Here is a 10,469-nt window from a genome sequence, read left to right as displayed (position 1 = left end):
AATCTTATTTTTCCTATGATTTTTCAATATCCATTTATTTTATAAAGAAAGGACTCACTGTGTCCATTCATGCACATTCAGGATAGGTGTCTGAGGACTCACCTGTGATGGTCACAAGTAGGAATGGAATCTGTATTCCTCTTCCGCACAGGGTGACATCAGAATTCCAAGTTTCTAGGTTGTGATAGGCTAAAAACTCTACAGTTCGTGTTTTTTATTGCCAATATCTTTGCATAAAGATATTAAAGGCTGCTGGGACAGGGTCTTAAGGCTGAGTTGTTGGGCCACTTACCCTGTAGCTTGGATCTTTCACAGGGCCTTTTCCCCCTTTGGTTCCCAATGAAACCAGTGCCTTTCATGTTGCTAGTTACTGGGTATAGACAATATTCCCCACTGTGGTGCTCATGTCTCCGGAACCTAAAGGAACTTACCAGGTACACTACCCTTTGTTTGGGTGGGGGAAAGGTCTAATAATTTGTTCTTTTCTTTAGCTGAGATGCCTTCGATCCTGGACCTGCAGGAGCTTGCTGATACGTCACCAGCTCTCAGATTCCCCTTTGATGTTATTTACCGTTTTCTTTCCTGCGCACGGGAGCGTACGTGTGTCTGCCGCGGCGTGCGTGTGGAGCTAAGAGGACAGCCTCGGGTTTCGGGCTTTGCCTTCCACCTTGCTTGGGCCCAAGCACAAGGGTCTCTCTGCTGTTTGCTGCTGTGCTGGGCTAGGTGGGGCCTCGTCTTGTTGCAGGAGTGCTTGGGTCATGGACTGGTGCCGCTGCCTCACGTTGTAATTGCAGACTCCGTGTCTCATGATGGTGTCACAAGCGCCATCTCCTCAGCCTGGCTGTCCCGTAGCCTTTACTGCACAAGTGTGACTCGTGAAGGCCCCTGGCATACTTGTCCTTCCTTCCTTCCTCCCTCCCTCCCTCCCTCCCTCCCTCCCTCCCTCCCTCCCTCCCTCCCTCCCTCCCTCCCTCCCTCCCTCCCTTCCTTCCTTCCTTCCTTCCTTTCTCTCCCTCCCTCCCTTATTTCTTTTTTCTCTTTCGTTCTCTCCTTCCTTCCTTCCTTTCTTTCTTTCTCTCCCTCCCTCCCTTATTTCTTTTTTCTCTTTCTTTCTCTCCTTCCTTCCTTCTTTCCTCTCTTTCTTTCTTTCTTTCTTTCTTTCTTTCTTTCTTTCTTTCTTTCTTTCTTTCTTTCTTTCTTCCTTTCTTACACAGAGAGAGATAGTTGGAGAGAGTGAGAATGGGTGTGCCAGAGCCTCTAGCTACTGCAAACAAACTCCAGATGCATGCATCACCATGTGCATCTGGCTTACATGGGACCTGGAGAATCAGCTTTGGCTGATGTGATGATGTCATCACCAGTGTGATGCTCTGCAGTGACCCAACTGGTCCTCCTCTCTTCATTCTGCATTATGACAGAGGGGAGCGTTAACATAGCCCCAGGCCGACCCTGTAAGGGAATACCATTGTCTGTTCCCAGCAATGGTGAGTGATCCTCCTGTTTGATAGAGATGAAAAGAACATGCTCGCCAGATCTCCCCAGATCAAGGGCTACGTGCCATGTACCTGAGTCTGGGAATGGGTGAAGACAGAACATCTGGCAAGAAAGCTCCAGGGCCACCTGTGGGCTGCCTCTTGTTTAAGTGTGTGGGGGTCTATCATCCCCCAAGACACATCTGTCTTCTGTAGGGATGGAGCTGATTAATCAAAAAGTGATTTGATATTAGACATAGTCCTGCATCCTATAGGTCTCTAAGGACAATTTTTAAGTTAAGTCCTGGCCCTGCCTCCACTCCCCATCTCAGGATGAGATATTATTTTGGATTTGACTAGAGTTGGGGCACTTTTAGAAACTTCCCCTTAGTTTTCCTCATTGACAGGTCTTATCCCACACACCCAAAACCCTGAGGTGGGTATTTGCAGTCACTGAGTATGTCTGTCACCACCATACATTGGCAGACTGGGGAAATGGCTATAGGATGGCATATTTATCCAGTGAACCTTCTCAGGCTAGACCTGAGCTTGGATATGACTGATGACCTGGAGAGTCATGGGTGGATGTCATGAGGACATGCAGGTCTCCTGGGCTCAGTGTGAAACCATTTATGTCTGGAGATTGGGCCAAGGACCTTCAGAACGTGACTGCATTTAGGAACAGAGTCACTAGAGAGGTACTTAAGGTAAAGCGAGGCCATTAGGAAAGGGCCTGATCTCATATAACTGATGTCCCTAAGGGAAGAGATCAGAACCCAGACACACGGAAGGACAGCCATGTGACGACACAGGAGGAAGGCAGCCACCTGCATGCCAAGGTGAGAAACCCCAGAAGGAACCAACCCGGCTGACATCTGGTAGAATGGTTTATTTGGTGTCCTGTAAACTGGATTAAGGGATGCCATAGAGCTGGTAAAACATTTCTGGGTAAATCTGGGAGGAGATTAGCATTTGAAACAGGAGACTGAATAGGGAGTGCAGTCCTCAGCTCTAACCATAGGAAGGCGTCATCTAGTCCACCGAGGGCCTGAGCAGACTAACATGTAACAGGAAGAGCGAATTCCTCCCTTCTCTCTCTTTGAGTTGGGAAGTCCTTCTGCTCTTGGACATCGGACTCCCTGTATCTTGAGATTTTGGACTCCGGATCTTATTCCTACCGATGCTTCTACCTGTCTCTCGGACCTCAGCCTTGGCTTACAGAGGTGGCTGAGCATTCAACCTCTTAGCCTTTATATCATATGAGCTGATTTCCATAATTAATCTCCTTTCCTATATATCCCCACATAGGATCTGTTTAGTTAAAAACCCTGACTAATACATTTGACCTTAGGCTTCTAGCCTCCCAGACTCTGATAAATGTGTGTGCTTTAAGTCACTTAGTCTGTGTTCGTGTCATTAGGGCGGTCTCAGTGCTGTGGTCCAGATGATCTCACCAGACGAGACTTGCTCAGACTGCTGTTCTTTCCCATCATGCCTTAGTCTGTGCTGTGCTGTTAGAACAGGACACCTGAGGCCATATATATGTGTATATACATACATATATATACACACACACACACATACATACATACATATATATATACACATACACACATACATACATACATATATATATACACACACACATACATACATACATATACATATACACATACACACATACATACATACATATACATACATACATATATATGTATATATAAATGCATATATATATAGTTATAGACGCTGGGATATCCAAGGGGCTGACATCTGATAGGTGGCTTTGCATTCCACCATCTCATGGCAAAAGATAGAAGAGCAAGAGGTGGCTGACCTTACTTTATTTTATTTATTTATTTATTTTGAGAGAGAGAGAGAGAGGGGGGGGGGGAAGAGGCATGGAGAGAGAGGGAAAGAATGGGCACGCCAGGGCCTCCAGCCTCTGCAGACGAATTCCAGATGCGTGTGCCCCCTTGTGAGCATGTGTGACATTGTGTGCACTTGTGTCACTATAAATCTGGCTGATGGGGGACCTGGAGATTCGAACATGAGTTCTTAGGCTTTGCAGGCAAGGGCCTTAGCCTCTAAGCCATCTCTCCAGCCCTGACCTCACTGAAATCTGACCTGCTCCTGTGGGGATGGTGACATGAGTATGCTGTGAAGGCAGAGGCATAAGACACCAACACCTTAGCTCCTGCCTCCTGGGATCATCGCCGTGAAGACTGTTTTTAAAACGTGAACTTGGGGGTGGGGGGCACATTCAAACCACAGTGAAATGGGAGCTCTGATGCTTCTCACAGAAACTGTTGTTTCTATTTTATGACCTGGGTCCAATCCTTAGTGTTTTTGTGTACTTCTTTGTCTCTTTTTGAAAATTTTTATTAAGGACATACTTTGCATGGATGCATGATGTGTTGGTACCATGTTTTCTCTCCTTCAGGCCCCCAGTCCACAGTGGGCCCTCCTCAGTGGGGTTTCTGGTATTCCCCATGGGGTTGTGGGAGGAGCAGTCAGTTATTCGGGGGAGGCAGTGCCTCTGGATATGACATCCCAACCTGTGGCCCTTACAATCTTTCTGCGCCCTCTTCCATAAAATTCCCTGAGACTTGATGGGTGTATTTTAAGTTTACTTCAGTGATCAGATCTTAGGACCCTCTGGATCTCGGCTTTGGTAAGTGTTGAATGTCCTTAGCATCTGTCTCCTACACCCTGGCACTGATTATCAGGCTCTCCATGGTGGCAGCCCCCTGGCTTGTCTCCCCGTTTCACCATGGCCTTGACTGAAATGCGAGGGGTGGTTTATCACCTCGGGTCTCTCTGCCTTCTCAAAAAGGAAAGCAGATTCTCCAGTGGAGAGTGAAGTCAGCATAGGTTAAATGTTACTAATTTAGGGAGGTTTTGATGGATTTAGCCCCTCTTTTAGCCAAAGATTAGTGGGAGCTTGACATTGGGTAGCATGACCTTTGTAGTCATAGGATTGAGACCTGGTTGCCAATTCTAGATAGGGGTTCACTTTTCATTGAGTGGATCTTTCAGCCAACCGGAAAGCCGTTGGTTATCCACTGAGGCTGTGTGCCACCATTACGCTGGTGTGTGCACGTCTTGTCATGCTGGTTGCTTCTGAGTAGCTTAGAGCCCTGCTTGCTCACACCACTGCTGGCCACTTACCCCCCAGTAGCTCACAGAGCATTTTGCAGCACCAGACGGTCTGTCTGTGGACTGGCTGTCTTCCAGATTTCAGCCAGGTCTCTTCGTGTTCTGTGTCGATGGCGTATGGTGTCTTCTGCAATAGGTCTTACCTTTGCTACCTTTTTGAATGCAAGAAACAGTCTGTCCTCAGGCTAACTAGGAGGTTGGCTGGATTTCATATGCGTCAAGTCATGGTCAAAGTCCTCAGCTTTGCTTTTCTCATTCTCCCAGACATTCACAGTCCTCAGTAATCCACATGCAATGCCACCAACCATTTTCTCCACGTGTTTCTCGAAGAGCTGATGCCCAGCACGGGGCTTGCTCACTTCCTGCTGCCAGACCACCACAGCCCACCCTAGCGCCTGTCTTATTCCCTGCCACGTTGAACTCTGGCTGCAAGGTGGGGTTTTCACTGAGGCTGTGTAGTGAGTCATCCAGCTCTCCAGTCCCAGTCTGTGGACTCTGCTGGGGGGAAATTAGCCTTCTGCGAGTTTGTAGGGTGCACTCCTGTGGCCCATGAGGAGAGGCAGCAGGAGAAGGAAGAGAAGACACTGCATGGCGCTTTTGTCATTCTGTGGGAACCTGGGATATAGCCTTTAGAGTCAGGCTTAACTGACCGCAGGCTGCCATGCTCACACGCTGCTGTTGCGTTCACCTTGTGCATCTGGTTTTACGTGGCTCCTGGGGAATTGAGCCCACGTCATCAGGCATTTCAGGCAAGCACCCTAACCTCTGAGCAATCCTTCCAGACCTACATTCACGAACAAGCGTCTGTTCTCCCCAGACCGGGCATTGAGCATAGGTCAAAGGAATGGTTATGACAAACTCCAACTGGTAAACCAATGGGCTTACTGAGGTTATTTACAGGATGGAGTGAGGGGTTACTTACAAAAGTTTGGGTGACTCAATGATAGCTGCATTACCAAGGAGCTGCTTCAGCGCAGGTGACACTCATGGTAAGTGCTTCACTGCGCTGCACAACTGGTAGGCAGCTCGGTTGGTCTTCGACTTTCTCTTTCCCAGCAGCGCACTCTTTTATAACCCTAGGGAGAGGCCTTGAGACCCTTGTACTTTTCAGGAGATTCCTAAGAACTGAGTTGTTTATTGCCTGAGTCTTGGGAGCTCTCCGTCTTCTTTCCAGGACGGAATATGTCAATTTTCAGGTGCTATACATCACCTGCCAACCAGTCGTTGATGTCAGCTGTCATGAGAGAGTGTGATCTTGATCTTGGGTAAGGTGGCTTCTTCTGTCAAAGGCAGCATCAGGTTAGGATGGCTGTCCCCAGATGTCGTTCCCAGAATCCGTTAGTCCTGAAGGAGTGTCTGAGAAATGCAGAGCACAACTATGGCCACACCCCAAGAGTTCACTGGGTGGGTGGGGGGGGAGGGGAGTTCCGAACTCTTCAGTCAGTCCTGATTGTCCCACTGTGCCACAAAACGGAAACTGTACTTGAACCAAACACGCACTTTGCTAGTCATTCGAACGCCCATTCTTATTTCCTAAACGGAAGCCTTTTCTACAAAGTCCTGCTATCCCAGAAGGAGTAGGCGCACTCCACCATCTCTGCCCTTTGGACAAGAATGCGTGGGCTTGAATCAGAGCCTCCACCTGCGGCTGGGCTGTCATTGCGCCAGAAGTGACAGTGAGACAGGCCAGCTGTCATCGTGCCTTGGGAGCCGGTGAAGGTGAGCTGGGAGAAGTGCAGACACAGACACAAAGGCTCACGCGGGTTTGAACTGCCCACCCCAGCCGCAACCACAGCAGAAGCGCAGGCGGAAAGGTCAGGCCCGAGAAATGCTATTTGTTTCCACTGAAACTTCATCCTTCCCACTTAACGCCCGTCTCACCACCAGCGGAATCAATTACCACGTGTCAGCCTGAAACCTGACCCAAGAAACGAAAGAAGGACACAACATCCCTGGGGGGTGACAGGCAGGCAGAGAGAAGAGAGAGAGAGAGAGAGAGAGAGAGAGAGAGAGAGAGAGAGAGAGAAAGTGAGAGAGAGGAGAGAGAGAGCAATCTCTGGCGGGAAGCTGCGAATGAGCAGGTTATGGGATCAGCTGTAGCCCAAACTTTGGTTCCCCTGCTTGTGTCCATCTTGAGTTCCACCTGTGTGATCCACAAGCCCATGAAGTTGGTTAACATGGGTAGCCGAAGGCTCTCCTGTCTTATGTGTGCGTGTGTGTTTACATGTGTGGCCATGCAAGTGGAGGTCAAAGGATATCCTTGAGTGATATTCTTTTTTTACTTTCTCTAGAGATAGACATAGACACAGAGAGATTAAGAATGAATGGGCATGTCAGGGCCCATTGCCACTGCAGATGAACTCCAAATGCATGCACCACTTTGTATATCTGGTTATATGTGGGTAGTGGGCTATCAAACTCAAACCGTCAGGCTTTGCAAGCAAGCACATTTAACCACTGAGCAATCTCTCCAGTCCCTTGTGTGTCACTCTTTAGGAAGGCTCTCCAACTCCTTTGAGATAGGATCTTTCATTGGTCTGGAAGTCACCAATTAAGCTGGACTGGCTAGTTACCAAACCCCTGGGACCATCCGGTCTCTACCTCCCCAGAGCTGGGAATAGAGGTACATAACACTACAAATAGCATTTTTACATGGGTTCTGGGGATCAGACACAGGCCCTCATGTTTGCAAAACAAAAACACTTTTCTGACCGAGCTCTTCCCAGCCTCCCAAGGGTTCTCTACACTGATCACTTCGTAGAGCTTTTTTTTTTAAATTTATTTATTTATTTGAGAGTGACAGACACAGAGAGAAAGACAGATAGAGGGAGAGAGAGAGAATGGGCGCGCCAGGGCTTCCAGCCTCTGCAAACGAACTCCAGACGCGTGCGCCCCCTTGTGCATCTGGCTAACGTGGGACCTGGGGAACCGAGCCTTGAACCGGGGTCCTTAGGCTTCACAGGCAAGCGCTTAACCGCTAAGCCATCTCTCCAGCCCCCCTTCGTAGAGCTTTAAGGGGACAGATCTTGTGGGCAGCTGAGCTGATCAAATTGCCGCATCCTCACGCTGCTGGGAAGTGGGTTGTCAGCCCCTCACAGAGCTTCCCTATCAGGTGAATATACTCACTTTACCTTACGTGGGATTCCCAAGGAGAGCTCCTGCAGGCGGAACCCACACAGCTTTGGCAGATGAGTTCTGTTGGCAAGATCTTACCCTGGTTCTGTTTCCCTAGCTCTATTGACCGAAGGCACTTTTAGATTTTCATTTGTTTGTTAACAAATGACTGCAATACGTTTATTAGCAGGATCCTAGGGTGAAGCTCTCTCATCCTCACATGGGGCATTGGAAGGACATTTCCCAACTGGTCCCTAAGCGTCACTGTTGCTCAGGCTGCTTTGCCCTGATGGAATGTTCAGTGTGTGAAGCTCTGTTAATCCGGAGCTTCTTCTGTCTCTGGGGAGAACTGTGTCTCTGTCACTCATCTCATTGAATGATTTGTCTCCTCCTTGTCAACTGTTCTCCACTTCAAAGGTGGGAGCAAAATCCCTAGGTTCACCTAAGCATGGTGCCCGGGAGACTACCTTCTGGTTCCCTTATCACCCCATGTCTGAGTTATCATTGGGGTGAGCAATTTGGCCTCTTGACTGCTTCTTGCCTTTCATCTTTGTCATTCCCTTGCTTCTCACCACCGTCTTGTCTTCATGACAGTGTGACAGCCTCAGTTTGTACCTTGGTGACTTTCCTCCCCTTTAAAATATTTTAGTTTTTATTTATTTGACAGGGAAAGAGGGAGGGAGGGAGGGAGAGAGAGGAAGAGAGAGAGAGAGAAAGAGAGAGAGAGAGAATGGATGCACCATGGCCTCCAACCACTGCAAATGAGCTCCAGACATGTGTGCCCCCTTGTGCATCTGGCTAATGTGGGTCCTGGGGAATTGAACCTGGGTCATTTGGCTTTGCAGGCAAATGCTTTAACCACTAAGCTATCCCTACAGCCCTCTCTCTCCCCTTTATTTGTTTTACTTGCCTGTAATGCCTGACAACTTGGGTCTGATACCCTTAGCACCCACATAAAGTCAGATGCCCAAGGTGGTGCATTGCATCTGGAGTTCATTTGCAGTGGCTGGAGGCCCTGGCACACCCATTCTTTGTCTGTCTCTCTTCTCTCTGTCTTTTGTTACCTATAAATAAATAAGATATATTTTTCTAGATGACATGTTAAGACTCACATTAAGCATCATTTTATTTTACATTTTTGCATGTGCATGTGGGTGTGGTTCATGTGTGGGCACATGCGTGTGGAGGCCAGAGAATAACCTCAGGAACATCACCCACCTACTTCAATGCAGGGTCTCTCATTTGCCTGGTGCCCATCAATTAGGCTACACAGGCTGGCCAGTGAGCTCCAGGACCCCTTCTGTGTCTGCTGTCCCTGAAAATTTTGAATTATTGTTCCTGATTCCAGGAGGTACCAGTCACCAAATTGACTTGCTACTGAATTTCCCCTCTTCTGTCCCCACTTTTACTTTCCAGGCTCAAGTGCCTGTAACTGACCATGTGCACCCATCGCCTCATGTTAGCGAGTCTTAATACTTTCTCCGCTTCTCATAGTCCGTCCTTCAGCCTGCGATGGATTCCAGTAACTAAAGAACTTTGCCAACACCCTCCCTTGGCTTCACTTCCCTCAGAGAAATGTCCTCGCTTTTTGGCTTGGCATTTGAAGCCCTCCACAGTCTGATCACAGTTTTCCATTTCAGTAATGGGTACTATAGTGTCCTAGACCCAGGCCCTTTTTTTTTTTTTATAAATATTTTATTTATTTATTTGAGAGCGACAGACACAGGGAGAAAGACAGATAGAGGGAGAGAGAGAGAGAATGGGCGCGCCAGGGCTTCCAGCCTCTGCAAACGAACTCCAGACGCGTGCGCCCCCTTGTGCATCTGGCTAACGTGGGACCTGGGGAACCGAGCCTCGAACCGGGGTCCTTAGGCTTCACAGGCAAGCGCTTAACCGCTAAGCCATCTCTCCAGCCCGACCCAGGCCCTTTTAGTCCACAGGTTGCTGGCTGCCTCAGGGCTGGGCCAACCCTCCTCATGCGTATGGTCATTCTGTTCTGGCCCGAATCCTATTCCCTGAGTGTTGAAATCCTGCATGCTTTTACCTTATGAAGCTTTTCCAGCCCACCCGTAGATTGCCTGTGCTTTGCAGTTCCACATCCTACTTATACCTATGCTTTGCAATTCATGGCAGCCCCACCCAGATTTGGGGTGGGGCACTTAACTATTGTCACAGTTACCTTCATGCAGCTGGGACTAAGCACCAGGCCCAAAGCAGCTGATGGGAAGAAAGCTAATTTATTTTGGCTTAGAGTCTCAAGGGGAAGCTTCATGATGACAGAGGAAAATATGGCATGAGCAGAGACTGGACTTCACCTCTGCCACAGCAGGGGAAAACAGCAGCAGAGCAGTGAGCTGAGCTCTAGAGAAGGGGAGCTGGCTGTAGCATCCCTAAGTCCGCCCTCAGAAACACGCCTCCTCCAGCAAGGCTCCACCTTCCAAATCACCACCAGCTGGGAACCAGGCATTCAGAGTCCGTGAGTTTATGAGGGATACCTGATTTAAACTACCACGAGTATCCATTTTATTTAGGGTGCGTTTAAGGTTGCATTGCAGTGCTGTGGGTGTTTCTCAGTTTCTTCACTTAACAGTCACCCAATAACTTACTGTGACTCTTGGAAGGCCATGCAGTTTTCAGTTCATAATTCCAAAGTGAGTTCTTAAGCTTTCATTGTGTTTCTCTCTTAACCTTACACATTATTTTTTTTCTCAAATCTTAATATTA

This window comes from Jaculus jaculus, chromosome 5 (genome assembly GCF_020740685.1).
Source record: "Jaculus jaculus isolate mJacJac1 chromosome 5, mJacJac1.mat.Y.cur, whole genome shotgun sequence".
Taxonomy (NCBI): domain Eukaryota; kingdom Metazoa; phylum Chordata; class Mammalia; order Rodentia; family Dipodidae; genus Jaculus; species Jaculus jaculus.
Note: the sequence above shows the minus strand (reverse complement) of the source record.